The sequence below is a fragment of the Pantherophis guttatus genome, chromosome 1, assembly GCF_059756535.1.
Source record: "Pantherophis guttatus breed Tessera chromosome 1, ASM5975653v1, whole genome shotgun sequence".
Classification (NCBI taxonomy): domain Eukaryota; kingdom Metazoa; phylum Chordata; class Lepidosauria; order Squamata; family Colubridae; genus Pantherophis; species Pantherophis guttatus.
In genome coordinates, this window is record NC_142063.1 from 252,581,466 (window position 1) to 252,599,903 (window position 18,438).

The 18,438-nt window shown below is 39.4% G+C and overlaps 1 protein-coding gene across 2 annotated transcripts in view; it reads left to right on the forward strand.

Annotated features, from left to right (window-relative positions):
- Positions 1-4,317: 4,317 nt before the first annotated feature.
- PKIB (cAMP-dependent protein kinase inhibitor beta) overlaps positions 4,318-18,438 on the forward strand; it is a 41,849-nt gene continuing 27,728 nt past the window's right edge. The window contains exons 1-2 of one of the 2 annotated variants that reach the window (XM_087882707.1): positions 4,318-4,494; positions 15,300-15,386. The gene's annotated coding sequence lies outside the window, so the exon portion shown is untranslated. The remainder of the gene's footprint in view (positions 4,495-15,299; positions 15,387-18,438) is intronic. The other variant, XM_034418710.3, reaches the window with a different exon arrangement.

Here is an 18,438-nt window from a genome sequence, read left to right on the forward strand (position 1 = left end):
TTATGGCTCTTTAGCCATGGAATAGATATTTAAGCAATGATAACAATTAAGCCTCTATATTTTCTTATCTTTTATGTATGTTACAAAATAATCAGGGAGATAACACATCTAGCAATCACATACATTTATTAAATTGACATTTCATAATTTTCCCCTACCGATTTGATAAGAGGGTCATGAATATATTTAAATACATTTTTCTCAGACTATTTGACACATTCCTTATTATCAAGAAGAATGAGCCAAACACAGCCATTTTTAATAATATACTCAGCTAGCAGAGCTCCACTTGCAACTAATTAATCCCAGTTGGTTTTATATTCATCAGAATTGAATAGGATAGAAATAAAAAGGGGGGAGCCTTCCCCTTCTTTTATGATATCCTCACCCTGTCAGTACAATTGATTTGAGATGATGATTACATTAATTATCAGAGGATCTGCTTGGTTTTCCATCATGGTAGTCACTTATAATGCACATCTTTATCTATAATTGTAGTTCCAAATGACACTATAATTGCCTGCTCACTGTTGGAAGCATGTTTATGTATAGATAAGACAACGTGATGAAATGACAACTGCTAACACATGCCTTCATCCAGTTTAGGAATAAATTCATGCAGTAAATAATCATTATGCTTCAGGCTCTATCCCAGTTATAAAATAGCCATGGTAAATTTCCATTAGAAACTATTAAATATAGGGCTAGCAAATTAGGACTGCAAAAATTAAGACACAATTAAGAAAATGAGTTTTTGGTACCTTTTTGCTGCCATCTGCGGATGTTCCAGACTTCCGTGTTCAGTTTGTGTTTTGGGGTGTGTTTTGAGTCAGGGTTGCCTCATGGTGGCTGCTTGGACAAGTCCCTGCAGTTTTGTTGGCAAGGTTTTTCAGAAGTGATTTCCCATTGCTTGTTTCCTAGGGCTGAGAAAGGGTGACTGGCCCAAAGGTCACCCAGCTGGGTTTGTGCTTAAGGGAGGGCTAGAACTCACAATCTTCTGGTTTCTAATCTGATGCTTTAATCACGACAGCAAACTGGCTCTCATTTTGTATCAGCAGTCCTATTAAATTATCGTGTTGATAGGGAATGCAGTATAATCTATATATTTTCAGAGGGACTTAATTTTCAGGTAAGGCAGGATTGCAGCTGTAATTCATGACTAGCTGAAGCTGAATTGAGATGTAAAATATTTTAGAAAAGAAATGGCAATGGATAAATTAATATTAAAATTTGAAATTATTACTGGGTTTCCAAGGTGTTTAAAATAAGGTTCTCTACCTGGAAATATCTTTCTCTCTCTCTCCTCCCCCTTCCCTTCATCCCTCCTAAACACACAAATGCACACAGACACAGACACACAAATACCTATGCACACATAAATTCTTTTTTGTACTCCGGAAAAAAGATTATCTTGTGACTGCCACCTTCCACTACAAATTAATGTAGCAAATGTAGCAAGTTTGCTGAAGAAGAAGAAATTTACTAGAGGAACGTATTATCACACATGCAGCCAAAATGCAATGTTTTCAAAACAGAATCATTGTGCTTGACATGCAGCTTTATTTCAGAGTAGTCACAAAAGATTAAAAGAAGAATTTGCAGGCAGGAGCAACGATATAAAGAGCCGTTTATAAAGACACAGAAGTGACTTCAGTATGAACAGCAGGGAAAGGACGTTTTTCGTATCAGCTTCAACTTCCACTTTTCCAGTCATAGGGAAGTCTATGCGGTGGGATTTTGCTTTCACTTTTTCTATTCATTTCCTTTGAAAAAATCTTGTGAAAAAATATACACTTTCAGACCAATCACAAGCTAAGGGTGCGTTCAGCAAAATTCTCTCTTACTCTTTTGCATGACCATACTTTTCACAGTTTTTATTACTTGGCTGATGCCATTTTTGCTAATTCTGTGTCACTGGTGGCTTCTCAGTCATGCCAACCACAGCTGCCTAGTGCCAGCCCTGTCCTTTCCCCACAGTATCAGTGGAAGTTGAAGCTCACTCGTTATCCATTGGTATGTCCCACTTTTTCCCCTCCACTGCACTGGTTAGCCTGACCGGTCATGGGGTGGGGGGGAGTAGATGGGCTGAAGTAGGAGACAGTGCCCAATTCTCCTTGCAATTCTTTCTTCATACTTGTGTCCAGTAGGTTGGGCAACTGGCTAACCTCTCCAGTTCAAATCGCCTACATTCACCAAACCCTGACTCAATGTACAATGAAGAAGAGAACAGGTGGTTGGTTTTCTCTCTGGGAAGCGAAGCTCAGTGGGAAGAGAAATTGAGTCAGGGGCTCCAGCACTTATCTTCCTTTTAGGTCAGGAGTCCCCAAACACTTTAGCTCAACTTCATGAATTTTCAGATTGTTCACCAATCCCCAGATATTTATTATGTGAAAAAATTAAATAAATACTATGTTAACTAATAGTATTATGAATAACAATAACACTGACATCTCAAATAGTCTCATTGATACTGACCACTTTGGGGAAGATTTTAGGGAATAAAAGGGATCTAGACTTTGAAGGGCGGCTGAGGCAAAGCCGAATATGGAATGGGAGTTCAAAGCACAAGAGCTCCCCTTCTGCCCTCTCCTTTCCGTGGGGAGGGTTTAACAGCACCGAGTTTTGTGGATCTCTCAGGCCAAGTCTTTGGTTACTTACTCTGCAGCTACTTGGCTAGCATTTCCTTGCCTGCAAGAACTTTCCTGTCACCAGAATCGACATCCTTCCAGACCAAGAAGGAAAACAGCACTGTGCACATTGTATATTGCTCTGCTTGGGACTATGGGGTCTGGGTTGGTGGGTGAGCATGGGAATTTATGCCATGGTGACCATGTCTTCAAGAGTAGGGCAGCATCAGTTTGATAGGCAGGCTTATTCAAGCACTGCCCACAATCCAGTATATGGCATGACTGGTGGCTGTCTGCCATGAGTTTTCGGATGTGGGGCAGACGGCATTTAGTCACTACAGGTAGTCCTCAACTTACAAGCATTTGTTTGGCAACTATTCAAAGTTACAATGGTACTGTAAAAAGTGGCTTGCAACCGGTCTTTGCACTTACAATTATCACAGCTTCCCATAGTTACCTGATCAAAATTTGGGTGCTTAGCAACCAGCATATGTTTACAATGGTTGCAGCATCCCGGGATCATATGATTGCCATTTGTGACTTTCCCAGCTGGCTTCAATAAGCAAATTCAATGAGAGAAGCCAGACTCACTTAATGACAACATGATTCCCTTAACAACTACAGTGATTCAGTTAACAACCATGGCAAAATAGGTTGTAAAATGGGAGTTACTTAACAACCATTTTGCTAAGCGATGGAAATTCTAGTACTAATTGTGGTCGAGGACTACATGTAGAGCAATGAGATCAAGAAAGCCGTACATGAATTTGTGATGAACAGAGAAGGCCTCCTAGCCAGCTGTCAGAATCAGCCTGTGAGGGGGATTTTTATGACCATATCCTGCAGGCATCCCAGACACCAGAGGAAGGAAACAATCCCAAAGCACAACTGTAAAATCTAGTTACTGTGTCATGCCCGGTAACCATCCCAACAGGCGTCAACATGCCGCATAATGTCTCACCTGTAGGAGGTACACTTCAACAAAATGCTACATCTCCATCCCAAGAGCAGAACTCTTAAAACTGCCATCAGGGAGCTTCTCTTGCAGGCAGGACTACATGGTACACAAGACTCATTACTGTATATGGCTGGTGGTTTCAAACAGCTTTTCCGCCACAATACGCATACAGAGCGGTAGAATTGCCACTAGGTACGCCTTCAGAATGATTGAAGGGAGTCCCGCTGATTTCAGTGGGATTTTGCAATCTTTGTAAGATTGCAAAGAAATTAGTTGAGATCTGTCAACGGGCTGATATTTCAGAGAATAAAAGACCAGACTTGATCTTCACCCAACTGCTCTTTACCCTTTTCCGGAACTCATCCAGATCCCCCAATACTAGATAACAGAGCCAATTTAGATTTCTAAAAACCCCTTCCACAAAAATAAGGGGGAGGGAAGTAGCTCTGAATTTCTTCCCCTCTGTCCTGCTGTTTCCCCAGATCCAGCTTCTGTACCAGGTGGAAATCCCTTCCTCCTGGGATAAGATGATGGGGAAGGGGGGGGGGAGGTGTGTGTGTGAGAGAGAGAGAGAGAGAGAGAATGAGGGAGAGAGAGAGAGAGAGAGAGAGAGAAGCCGAGTTTTCATCGGATCCACTCAGAAGCCACCCAGATCGAGCGCCCGCCTCCTTTCCTTCCTCATTCATCCCTATCGCCAGCCGCTGGTAATGTTTGACCGCCTCCTTCCTGGTTGTTAGTTGCGAGGCTGCCTACCCAGGCGGCGAGTTGTTGTGGACGCTGGAGATCGTGCGCGCAAAACGAAGGTGGGCCGGGGAGTGTTGTAGCGGGATCCCGTCTCGGGGCAGCTGGCGCCTGTTCCCTCAGCTTTTTATTTTTTCCGTCTTCTTTTTCGCTTGAAACGACAAAGAGGTAAGTCCCAGACAAGGGTTTGCCCTCTTAAGACTGGGGCAAACCCCAAAGTTTTGCGGTGGTGAGGGGGAGGCGGGCGTCGAAGCTCCTAAGCCAGGGTACCATGGAGATCTACTTACGCTGTTCCGTGTCCCTCCAGTATTTCTTTCTGTTTAGAAGAATCGCGCCACACGTCAGAGCCTTCGAAGTGTACAACTTTACCTTCCCTCCTTCCCTTTGCCCGCTTCTCGTTAGCCGAGGACTTTGACTTTTATTATGCTGACCCGTTTGTCGTTTCTGACTCAGGAGGGGGAAGAACAAGTTGGAAGTTTGTTAAAAAAAAGGTCGATTTTGCCGTCAAGGAACCTTATCCCTGAAGGAGCAGGACACAGGTAGTCCTCGATTTAACAACAGTTCGTTTACTGACCACTCAAAGAGCCCTGAAAACTGTGACCTATGACGCCTTTTCAAAGTTACAGCCTTTGCAGGCATCCCCTCCATCATTGTGTAATCGAAATTCAGATGCTTGGCAACTGGTTCATACTTAATGACCGTTGCCTGGTCCCAAGGACATGTGATCACTTTTTGCAACCTTCTGACAAGCAGAGTCAATGGGTAAGCCAGATTCACTTATCAACTGCAATGTTTCACTTAACAACAGTGGCAAGAAAAGTCGTAAAACGGGACAAAAGTCACCTAAGTGTTTCACTTAACAACAGAAACGTTGTGCTCAATTGTGGTCGTAAGTCAAGGACTACCTGTATCTCTGCCGCAATCTGCCTACTTTTGGGATGCTGGATGGGGTTGGGGGTTCGGTGATCATGCCTCCTGTGCATATCCTTGGCTAGAAAGAGGATGTGCTTAAATTGAAGAGGTATTCTAGCCTGTGGGAACATTTTAACTGCAGGTTAGACACCAACAAGTGTTCATCATATAATTTTTCAAAGGAAGCCTCCAAGCCTTTAATGCATTTATATGAATGTAAACACATTTGTGTGGGCTAAACCAAACTGTGGCTTGTTTAGCCTCACATAATGTGAATCCAGTTGTTGTTTATTTAAAACCACAGCTGAGCATTAATGGAATGTAAGATTGTCATCCTATTGAATGAGGAGAGAACTTTGAAGTTATGAATTGTGCATAGCTTTGGAGTATAATTGTTCGCTCCTAGACTGACAACTTTGCCAAAAAATACAAAAATCACAGGATAGATCAAATCAGAAAATAATGCTTATTGAAAATCAGCATGTGAGCTTTAGAGCTTAATCTGTAGAGCTGCAGGCAATTTCTACTTAATCTGAATCATACAGGACTCTGAGCTGTACAGATTTAAGCACCAATCACTACGCCCCCCCCATTCCATTTGTTTTCCTTGTTTTAAAAGTCTCTTGTCTGATGAAGAGTTTTGCTAAAAGTGAAAGCTTGCATTTATTGCAATGGTTCCCAATGTTTTCTATGCTCCACACTCCTAGGAAATATTTAATTAATGTTTGCACCCCCCACAAACGTAATTGTCACTCATCACTAAGGGACACAAGCCACTATTCGTTGCACCCCCTGAAATACCATTTTGTATTCTCTGAGGGTGCAGAGACCCCAGGTTGTAAAAATCTATTGATCTATTGTGAAAATCCAGTTGGCTTAATGAAGGCATTGCCAAGGTGGATTTGTGACCTGGATATATTTATAATTTATGGTAATGGAAAAGCATTCGGCACATGATCAGCAGCACTCTTTTTAATTCTTTTCAGAAGGAGGGACATTTTGCACCCCAGTATGTACAATATCCCATTTATAGCACCTTAAATAACAAATGTTCAATCAATCAGAATAGAGCTGGAAAGGACCTTAGAGGTCTTCTAGTCCACCCCCCTTCTTAAGCACGAGAACCTATACCATTTCAGACAAGTGATTATCCAGTCTCTTCTTAAAAATCTCCAATGATAAAGCACCCATAACTTCTGAAGGCAAGCTGTTCCACTGGTTAATTGTCCTCACTGTTAGGAAGTTTCTTTCTCCTTAGTTCCAGGTTGCTTCTCTCCTTGATTAGTTTCCGTCCATTGTTTCTTGTCCTGCCCTCCAGTGCTTTGAAAAATAAATTGACCCCCTCCTCTTTGTGGCAGCCCCTCAAATACTGGAATACTGCTATCATGTCCCCCAAGTCCTTCTTTTCTGTAGACTAGCCAAACCCAAATCCTGCAACTATTCTTCATATGTTTTAATCTCCAGGCCTTTAACCATCTTAATTGCTCATTTTTGCACTTTTTTCAAAGTATCAACATCTTTTTTGTAATGTGGTGACCAAAACTGGATGCAGTATTTCAGGTGTAGTCTTACTAAGGCTTTATAAAGCAGTACTAATACTTCATGTGATTTTGATTCTATCCCTCTGTTTATACAACCAAGGATTGTATTAGCTTTTTTGGCTGCTGCCGCACACTGCTGACTCATGTTTAAGTGATCATTCACTAGGACTCCAAGGTCCCTCTCACAGTTACTGTTTTTGAGCCAGGTTTCGCCTAATCTCTACTTGTACCTTTGGTTTTTCCTGCCCAAGTGTAAAACTTTGCTTTTTTCCCACATTAAATTTCATTTTGTTGGATAGGGCCCATTGTTTAAGTCTGTCAAGATCTTTTTGGATTCTGAGCTTGTCTTCTGGGGTGTTGGCTATTCCTGTCATCTGTAAATTTGATAAGTTCCCCTTCTATTCCCTCAACTAAGTCATTTATGAAGATATTGAAGAGTAGTGAACCTAAGATGGAACCTTGTGGTACCCCACTACTTAATTCCCTCCATGTGGATGTAATACCATTAAGAATTACTTGTTGAGTACAGTTTGTCAGCCAGTTACAAATCCATCTGGTCATGATGCTGTCTATCCCACATTTTTCTAGCTTACCAAGAAATAAGTTGTGGTCAGTGGTGGGATTCAAGTAATTTAACAACCGGTTCTCTGCCCTAATGATTTCTTCCAACAACCAGTTTGCCAAACTGCTCAGAAAGTTAACAACCGGGTCTCCCGAAGTGGTGCAAACTGGCTGAATCCCACCACTGGTTGTGGTTTACTTTGTCAAATGCCTTGCTGAAGTCTCTATATACCGTACTATGTCCACAGCATTTTGCTGGTCTACTAATTTGGTCAGTTTGTCAAAGAATGAAATAAGATTGGTTTGACATGATCTGCTTTTAACAAACAGATGCGCTGGCTACTAGTTATAACTTTGTTTCTAGATGTTCACGGATCTGTTTTTTAATCATTTTTTCCAGTATCTTCCCAGGTATTGATATTAGACTGATTGGTCTGTAGTTTCCTGAGTCTACCCCCCCCCCTTTAAAAATATATAATATAATATATAATATTATAGCTGGGATGGGAGACAGTCTATGCCATAAGACTATTTCACCTGTCTACTGAAAATTGGCCACTTGATTATCAACTAACTCAAAGAGTTGCCGAGAAACAGCAGCTAAGGACTGAATTGGCAGCTCCCAATTGAAACATTTTTCCATTCATGTCCTGAACTATTTACTCTTCAGTTCACTCCTCTTATCAGTTGATAATGTTTTGCCTTGGAGGGTAACAGGAATGGCAATGTTTTTAGATGGGATGTGTTTTATGTGGGGCAATAGATTCTTGCACTGCTTTTGATCTATTTCATTTATGTCAACACTGCTTGTAAAGTCTAGAGAAAGAGGAAAGATAATAATAGGAGGCAGCAAGGCTGGGGATCAAAAGTTATGCATTTCCCCATTAGAGCTCTCCCTAATCCAGGCCTTTAAATATTAAAATTTTTTTATTTCATTATAATTATTGTGATAAGATGTCTTCTAGGGGGTTTCCTGTACACCACACAAAATAATGTTTATTTAAAGGAGGCTTTGTTCTGTAATACTTTCCCAGAGGAGAATGTAGAAAAGCACTTACAGCAGCATTGGTGCTGCTGATATATTCTCAATCTTCCAGGAAAATTAAAAATAGGCAACTGCCACTGAAAAGTAAGCATGTAATTATTTTGATAAGTTAGGTCTGTTCTGAAATAGTTAACATGGGGAAAAGAGCTTTTGTCACAAACACTCCAGGGAAAAATTCAGTTCCTCCCTCCATGCCCGATCCAGTGAGAGGCTTTGGAAGAGAGGCTAAAATTTGTTGCAACTCTCTAAGGACTTGTTTTATAATTAGCAAAAATGCTTGATACTCATCACCATTTTCCCTGGAAACTCTTTAGTTATCATGCTGGAATGGAAGCCAATTCTATTTATTGGATTGTGACAGAAACACCAGTTTATGATTGCTGAAAAGCACTTTCTTCTCTCTTTTTTTGCCTTTTCTTGTTTATTTTATTATACTTGTCCCATCTTGAAATCTGGTGCTTTTTTAACTTAATTCTGTAAGTGTTGATCATTTGGATAAAGAACAGTACCACCTGTTTTCAAAAAGGAAAATAAAAAAGCTGGCTGGGTGACTTTAGGCCACTCACTCTGCCTCAGCCCAACCCACCTCACAGGATCGTAGTGGAGAAAACAGGAAGACAAAGAAATGTTAGGTATGTTCACCACTTTGAGTTATTTATAAAAATAATAAAAGCAGGATATAAATAAACAAATAAAGCAGCAACTACTGAGCCACGGCTCAAGGTTGACTCAGCCTTCCATCCTTCCAAGGTGGGTAAAATGAGGACCCAAATTGTTGGGGGCAATATGCTGAGTCTGTAAACCGCTTAGAGAGGGCTGTGTGAAGCGGTATATAAATCTAAGTGCTATTGCTAACTCAAGAAAAGATTCTTTAGAAGAATTTTTAAAAACAATAGCACACTTAACTTGAGTGGGGAACCTTAAAACAAAACATCAAAGACTGAATATCATCAGAAAGTACAGGAGCCTAACTCAATAAAAAGGAAAACTCACACAAAATAGCCAAGGAGTACATTGGAATGACATGTCTTAGAAAAAAGAATGTTTTCCCGAGGAGCTAGAATCTTTAACAGGAATACTGCAACACATTACATATCTCACTTCTAAGTTCCATATGTTTCTGTAGTCAGTTTGTATAAATCTCTTCTGTATGATCAATAGAAGCAAAGTAAAATCTCCTTCAACATAAACTATCCATGCAGTTTTCTTGGCAACAGCCTGAAAGCAAAGAATTTCCTGTGCTTTGTTTATTTACAACAGTAAAATCTTTGTGGGAGGGTCCAATCCACCATAGACGTACTGTAGCATGTTTTGTGGATCTCTATTGAGAAACTTCCTTCCTTTACCCAGGGATTATTTGGAGTAGCAGGACATTACAAATAACGGGAGCTTTTCTTGTTCCGTGTCTGTGGAAGAGACATGCTGACACAGTTCCTCTGTGGAATGCTGACAAAGGAATAAGGGGAAAACAGATTCTATTGGTTATAAGAAACTCGGATGAAACTCAGAAAAAAATATCGTGGCAATTTAGAACTGACTGATTCTCTTGAAAAAAATGACTGATTTTTACTATGATTAATCCTAATCAATCCACTGTAAAATCTACCACTTTTCTCCAGTGGGGGTTAGTAGATAGATGTTTTGTGGCCTTCCAACCTAAGACCAAGAGAGTATGACTGGCTTGTAGTGTAAGAAAAGAAAATAGATATAAAGAAGTGGCTCCCAATATTCTTTACAGCAGTTATAAGAACAAGTATATTTTAGCCACTCTCTTTCACATAACAGCCTATCCCTCTTCTTTCTATAATCTATTCTACCTATTCATCAAAATCATAAATCACAAGTTCATTTTTTATTTACATAGAAAAAGTCCACAAGAAACTTCCAGTCACCAATAAATGTAGTTGTCTTTTCTCTAATCAAAGAAGTCAATTTATCAATTTCAGCAAAAGCTGTCACTTTCACCAACTATTCCTCCATACTGGACCCTGTTAAATCTTTCTATTTTTGTGCATATAGTAATCTTGCCAGAGTAATGATCTATTGAAATAATCTTCCACAGCTTTTTTTAACTGTTTATGTATTAATCCTGGAGCATAGTTAGGTTGGAGGTTAGCATGACCATGTTCGAGACTCTAATGCTGCCATGCATGGGATGGGATGAGCTCTTGTCCTGTGCTCCAGCTGCTGCTGGGGTCATGAAAGGAGCCCCCAATTGGGCATCCTTCAGACAATGATGATGGCAAATCCTTTCAACCCAGAAGTGCCTTGATACTTCTGACATGAGTGCAATGTGATCCATTAATCCTAAAAACAAAAAGTTCTGGCTTCAGTTGAATATTGATCTTTAAAATATCTGTATCAAAGTATGTATTTCAATCCAACATATTTTAGTTTTTTACATGTCCACTGAGCATGATAAAATATCCCTTCATGTTATTCACATGTCCTTCCAAATGTTGGCATAAAATTAGCCATATTTCTAGAAACTGGATAGAAAGGGGCTATGTGCCAAATTAATAAGATAAGGACATAAATGCATTGAGAAAGCAAAAATGGTTTTAAAAGTTTGCTTATTTTGCAGGTGAGAACCACAATATATCCCTTACATACCCTAAGATGTAGAAAATCCTGTTACCTATAATATAGTTTTAAGAATGTACCCTCAATTTTCTTTTTAATAAATAATCATTGATCTGCTTTGCAGAATGCTTTTAAACCAGAGTTTATATTTCATCCCTGCTGCCAAACATCCAAGATTATTTGATATTATAATTTCTTGTCGAGTACTGTGATTACAAAAGCTCCACATGTGACATTTGTTCAAAACCAGCCACAGTTTATGCAATTTTAAGAATTAAAGGGGGAGAAAACCCCTCTCACAACTAGGATTATATGTGCATGTTCAGCACAGCATTAGAAACTTCTTGGAGACTTGAGTTTCCCCCAACTTTTGATTGCTGTTGTTTCTTTAGATCTGATCCAGGAAATTGAGTTATTTGTATTATTCTTTTACGTGAAGTAGTCCTCAATTTATGACCACAATTGAGCCCAAAATTTATGTTGTTAAGTGAGAATATTTGTTAATGAATTTTGCCCCATTTTATGAACTTTCTTGTTATGCTTAAGTGAATCACTGCAGTGGATAATTTAGCAACCCCGTTGTTAAGTGAATCTGGCTTCCCCATTGACTTTGTTAGTTAGAAGGTCACAAAAGGTGATCACATGACCTTGGAACACGGCGACAGTCATAAATATGAACCAGTCACCAAGCATCTGAATTTTGACCACATGGTCATGGGGATGCTGTAAAAGTCATAACTCTGAAAAATGGTCATAAGTCACATTTTTCAGTAGTGTTGTAACTTTGAATGGTCAATAAACAAACTGTTGTAAGTCAAGGACTACCTGTAGTTAGCAGGATTTTGAGGTGGATTGTGTTGATAGAGAGTGACTGGCCCCAAGTCACCCAGTCCATTATTCATGACTAAGGCAGGACTAGAACCAGCAGTGAAATCCAGCTGAACCTATCTGGCTTGTGCGAACCGGTAGGGCCAGTGGCGGGAGGTTCCGCCCCCCCCATTGGGACATCATTACATCCCATTTTTGACCCTCTGCACATGTGCAGAAGGCTCTGCGCATGCACAGAAGAGGCGCACACACTCACATTTCCGAACTGGTAGCGAAGGTAAGTACATTTCACCGCTGACTAGAACTCACAGGTTCCTAATTTCTAGAACTGCGCTTTAACCACTATACCAAACTGACCCTCATGATTTGTTGAGTTGATCTGAAAAATTGGATCGATTTTAAATCAGTTTGAATGTCTTGAATGCATTTGAGATGGATAATTGATCATCAAAGGATTGAGGCAGTCTGAACCCCCATTTTGATTCAGACAAATATCTTATGTGCATGTACAGATAGGAGGTAGCTGCAACAAATGATCTAGCTTTCAAAATAGTGGGCATGTTTGGCCATCAAAGCCCCATTCCTTCTTCTTTTCCTTATGTTTTATATAAAAAGGTGAGGCTTTCTTTGCCCTGTGGTGCCCATTTTGGAGCCAGTGACCGTGACTGTACTGAAATCCTTTCCATTGTCTGAATCAGATAATTTTAGCAGACTAGACAAATCAAGCAGCCAAAGCTTTCACTAAGTCGGCACAAATATTTGCAGAATTAATAGCAGGTGTATGACATTATCACTTGTTCAATAAGTTGACTGTTGTATGTCATGCCTTAATGAGCAAATGGGCAATTTGGTTGCTCATAAATCATCTTATTTTTTTTCTTCCTCTTTGACTAATTCAATGGCATTGCGGCTGTTGGTTTCTAAAGTGTGGCTTTGAAAATTTCCTGATTCTTTCTTAGTTGGGATTAGCTTTAATCGCAGGCAAAACCATTGCATGAAAAAACCAAACCCAATTAGTAAGCAATGTTTAAAGTAATATTTTAGCCAAGTTCAGCTGTAAGTATCTTGAAAATATACCAGATGCACCAAAAAGATTGTTAAGAAGGGTCTTAACAAAGACAAAGCTAAACGAACTTGGAAGTGCCTTCAAGAATTACTGTATCTCATGAAACTTCTGTAATGTGGCAGGATTTGTCCATACTAGTTATATGCCTCTTGAATTACTGTTTATTTTCTTAAGAAACTGCAAGAATACACTTGAAGGTGGAAAAGTTACTCTTGACAGAACAGTTATAAACATGGGAGCCAGTTTGGTGTAATGGTGAAGGTGCTGATCTAGAAACCAGGAACTGTGAGTTCTAATCTTGACTTAGACTAGATTTAGTTCTAGTCTTGACCTGAAAGCTAGCAGGGTGGGTTTGGGCTAATCATTCTCTCTCAGCCCAGCCCAATGCACAGTTGTTGTTGTTGTGGGGAAAATAGGAGGAGGAAGGAGTATTAGATAGGTACGTCTGCCACTTTGAGTTACTTATAAAGTAATAAAGTTGAGATAAAAATCTAATTAAACAAGTAAATAAAATAAAATCCAGTAGAATGCCCGGCCTCCCTGGCTTGTCAATTTAGGTTTGCCAATGCCAGCTGAAACCAATCTTGGGGATTTTCCCTCTCCGCTAAATGTTTGCATTGACTTAATAACTGCTAATTAAAATTAATTGCCTGCAAAGTAAAGCTTCCTACATACAAACACTAATTGATCCCTCTCTGCACATACCAATCTCACATATAGATCCATACAAATTCATGGAAGAAAACCCCATGCCTATGCACACAGATTTATTCTGCCCCATTTTTTTTTCACCAGAATCTTCAAAAAAGAAGGTTCATGTGATTCTGGATCGACTGCAGCATATTAGAACTGCCTATGTTATTCTTGGCTACATCCACTGTAATTTTAATGTATTAAGACATCATTGTCTTGGAGGATTTGGAAGAACATGGAGGTTGGCTAGAGCTGCAGATGTGTGCTATAAAAATCCAGGGAAAGAATGTCAGAAATGGCATATAGAACATTCTACTTCCAGTGATCATTCTCAGTTCTGTTATCCACATCTGGATTGACTAAAAAAAATCACCACCAGAAAGTTTGTAGCAATGGAATATTGGTATCTCTAATTTGTCAATATCTTTTTTCAAACAAGGAAGAAGATTTTCAAACCATATGGTCACTGTTTTGTTCTGTTAATAACATGTTACTTCCCTTGCCCGGTTTTTTCAATGGTATACTTATCAATTTAGAGCACATGTTGATCATTTAATATTGTTCTGTGTAGTTATACCTTTTATTGATTAGCTAAACAAAATAAAGACAATTAAGAAGATGGGATACAGAGAAAATAAGATGATGGGGCAGCTGCACTGAGAAGGGATAAGAAAAAAAATTGGATATGGAGTGAATAGGAATTCTAATAATAAATAAACATTGAGAGCATTTCCTGCTGCAATACCCTTAGAAACTCTAATTTGGAACATTTGGAGCATTTACAGCAATTGAGTGAAGTGAAGTGTTAAATGTCCAGTGAGTCTAAAGTACATTTCTTGGCCTTTAGCACTTCCTCTTTCTTTTAGGTGCTTACGTCAGGATGTGTGCTTTCTCTGATGTGAAACTCTTTAGAGCTTTTGATCCAGGAAGTGGTATATCTTAGAATAATCTTTAGCCGTTTCATAGTCCAGTATAATTGGCAAATATTATTTTCTTTGTTTTCTAGGGAGTGATTAAAAAAAAAAAAGAATAAGATCAGCTCTGAGAAAGAGTCCTGTTTCTTATAATTTTGCATTTTGATCATAATCTATTAGCATATTTATAGTTCCCAGGCCAGATTTATAGAATGGCTTTTAAAATAAAGCTTAACTGAAAAGTCACACTCATTTGGTTATCTCTAGAAATTGTCATTTGTCTACTTATATCTGTACTCTGAGCATCTGTGTTGCTATGTATTATTTTCTTTTTGCACTTTTTCAATGTATGGAAAGGTAAAAAAATTGTATTCTTATTGTATGCTACATTATTATAATCGATGAGCTCTTAGATGACGAATTATACATTGTGTATGTTTCCCCCCCAATAAACAAGACTTAAAGATTTGGGTGTTACTATTGTGACAAGTTTATTTAAAGCAGATTAAAACGAATATTACCTTTTTAAAGTGAACATGTATCATCTTCTCGCATGAGCCCAGACTATTATTGGCCTGGATCTGATGTATGTTCTGAGGGTTCCTTGATGCTCTCTGAGCTTGGTTGTTTTCTTGCAGATGTTTCATTACCCAAATTAGGTAACATCATCAGTGTTAGCACCGGCGAGCACCAAGGACCCCTCATTTCAACCCTGAGCTACAAAACAAATATTCTTCTTTATTGATGTATGTTCTTCATTTTTAGTCATTTATTAAGCATGGCCTCAATAGATGAATAACTTCCTGCTGCTCTTTTTATTGAAATCACAGCTGTGTTTGAACTTTTCATGGAATCCAGCCCAGGCTGTAACAGGACATTGAAAAAACAGGGCTAAAGAGGAAATTCTGAAACCAGAAGTAAGTTTACTGAAAGAGGAAAGCACTCAAAATATATTCCATTGAATCATGGTTGTTTTTTTTTTTTTTAAATTTGATTTATATGCCGCCCTTCTCCGGAGACTCAGGGCGGCTTACAGTGCGTTAAGCAATAGCCTTCATACTTTTTGTATATTTATACAAAGTCAGCTTATTGCCCCCACAAACTGGGTCCTCATTTCACCTACCTTAGAAAGGATGGAAGGCTGAGTCAACCTTGAGCCTTGGAGAGATTCGAACCAGCAGTAAATTGCAGGCAGCTGTGTTAATAACAGGGTGCTTTAAACCACTGTAGTACCAAGGCTCTTTTTGTGGTATCTTATTCTGTAGCTATCACGTTTGCTACCATGTGTGGGGTGCAAAAAATCCAGACAAGCCAGCAGCAAAGAATGTTTTCTGTATCTCATTCTAGCTCGGATATGATAGCTGCATTTGAATCACTGTTCATGTGCTTTATGCTTTACATAATATTTACATTGATATTGATTGTTTCCTGATTGCTTGTTTGTACCCTATGACTATCATTAAGTGTTGTACCTTATGATTCTTGATGAACGTATCTTTTCTTTTATGTACACTGAGAGCATATGCACCAAGATAAATTCCTTGTGTGTCCAATCACACTTGGCCAATTAAAAAAAAATCTATTCTAATTCTAAATTCTATTCTAACTATGTGGCAATTCTGTACATGGTTTAAAGTAAAAACAAAACAAAACTGTTACCAAAACCAGTAATAAACATACCAAACATACCAAAGCCTTATAATAATATTAACAGTAATTTATTCAATTTATATGCTGTCCTAGTCCCAGTGACTCATTTAAGTACACTTACTTCATCAACTATATTTTGGCTTAATTCAGGGAGTGGATCTAGCCAGCTTGTTACCTGTAAATCCCAGGAGTAGAACTTGAAATAGCCAGTTTGTTAGAAGAGCAGAAATTATAAAACTAGCCATTCCATCATTCATTCACATGGGCTAAAAGTAGTCCTTGATTTAGACCAGGGGTCACCAACCTTTCAGACCTCATTCATAATTTTAAATCCTGCGGACCATAATATGATCTGCCTAATGACTGGCTGGGTGGGCATGGCTAGGTGGTCATGTGACTGGATGGGCATGGCCAACTTGATGTCACTCATGTCGAGAGGCGCCTCACCCTCCTCTACTTGCCCCTCCCCTCCCAGCCACTCCTCGCCTCCCCACCTGGGCTCCTTAGGGCCCCAACAGGAAGCAGTTGATGGAGCTAAGCAGTCACAATGAGAAAGAGTTGGCAAAACAGCTCAGTTCAAATTGGACTTGACCAAGAAGGAGGCTCACTGAGGACTACGAGCATATGCTTTCCAAGCAGAGGGATGACCTGCGGGGGTGCAAGGCCAGTACCGGTGCCTGGAGACTCAGTGGGCTGAGATGGTCAGCCAGTTCCAGGCCATGATGCAGTCCCACTGGAATGAGGCTCTCTGTTTCTTTGCCACCAGCGGTGCTTCCATCCAGCCTTTGCCCAAAGCCCCGCATTAGGAGGCTGAAGCAGACCCCAAGTTGGAATTTCTGCCCCCCTCCGACCCACACAAAAAGACCCCGAAGGGGGAGACTCTCTGCAGCAACACAAACGTTCATTCCTCGTATCCGGCCCAGGGGCCGTAGTTTGAGGACCCCTGATTTAATGCAATATAAAAATGCAAATAATTTTTCTGTGAACCACCAAAATTTTCTCACAGACCACCAGTGGTCCACGGACCACCAGTTGGTGACCACTGATTTAGACTACAATTTTACCAGACTTTCCATTGCTAAGCAACAGTGGTTAAACAAGTTGTATCCAATTTTACAACCTTTTTTTTTTCCTTTGGTTGTTAAGCAAATCACTGCTCGTTTTAAGTAAATCATAAGTGAATCTGGCTTCCCCCATTGACTATTTGTCCGAAGCTGGCTGGGAAAGTTACAAATTGTGATCACATGACGCTGGGACACTGCAGTCATGGTAAAAACTTGGTGGTTACCAAGTGCACAAATTTGGATCATATGCCTTGGGGAGGTTGTGATGGTCATAAGTGCAAGGACCAGTTATAAGTCACTTCTTTCAGTGCCGTTGTAACTTTGAATGATTGCTTAAACAAATGGTTGTAAGTCGAGAACTGCCTGTAATATACCAGTGGTAATCTAGCAAAGATTAATGAATGAATTAAAAAATAGGACTCAGAGGTTCTCTCATGTTTGTTACTTTTCTAAAGGGGTTTCAACTTTTCAAACCCAGGCAGTAAAAGTAGTTGCTGTTATGGAAAATAGGAGGAAGAAGGTGTGCAGGTGTCTTCTCTGTCTTGAGTTATTTGTAAAAATAATAAAAGATGGAATATAAATAAATAAATATAGATTTGGAATGATTCTGTTCTGTATATAAATTGAGAAACTGTCAACAGTGCCCATTTATTTCTAGTTTCATGGCACTGGTTTGGTTTGGTTTAAAGAAATTAAGACAACATGAATGGTAAGGGGCATTATCAATTTTGTCTTCTTTTTGCATGGTGGGACTTTTTTTTTTATCCCAAAATCCAGAGGGATTTGATAACAGGTCTGAACTCTCTTGTTGGTTGGATCTTCTTGGTAAACCCAGAAACTAAGCTAAGCAAGGTTGGCCGTAGTACATCGATGAGAAACTAATTCTCAGGGCTGTAAAATAAATTGGAGGATTTAACAAAAGCATTCTGAAATAAAACAATTTCTGTATTTTCCCAAGAAAACCGTATGAGACATGCTTTTGAAGTCAACAAGCACTTACCATGGTTTAAAGAAGGCCAACTTTTTATCAGTCAAGAAAAGGAAGGGTCAAAGAGAAGATGACAGCAGGCCACCATCCAGCTGGTTTTGTGGGAGGCTGGGAAATAAAAATGGACTGGCGTGGAATTTTACAGACAGATTGCTCTGTGTTGAAAAGTTTATCTAACTCTTTCCTCCTTTAATAGATTTGTATGGATAAAAATATATTGTAGAAAATGTGAGTCTTACAGATAGAAGGCAGTGTTAACCAAATCCT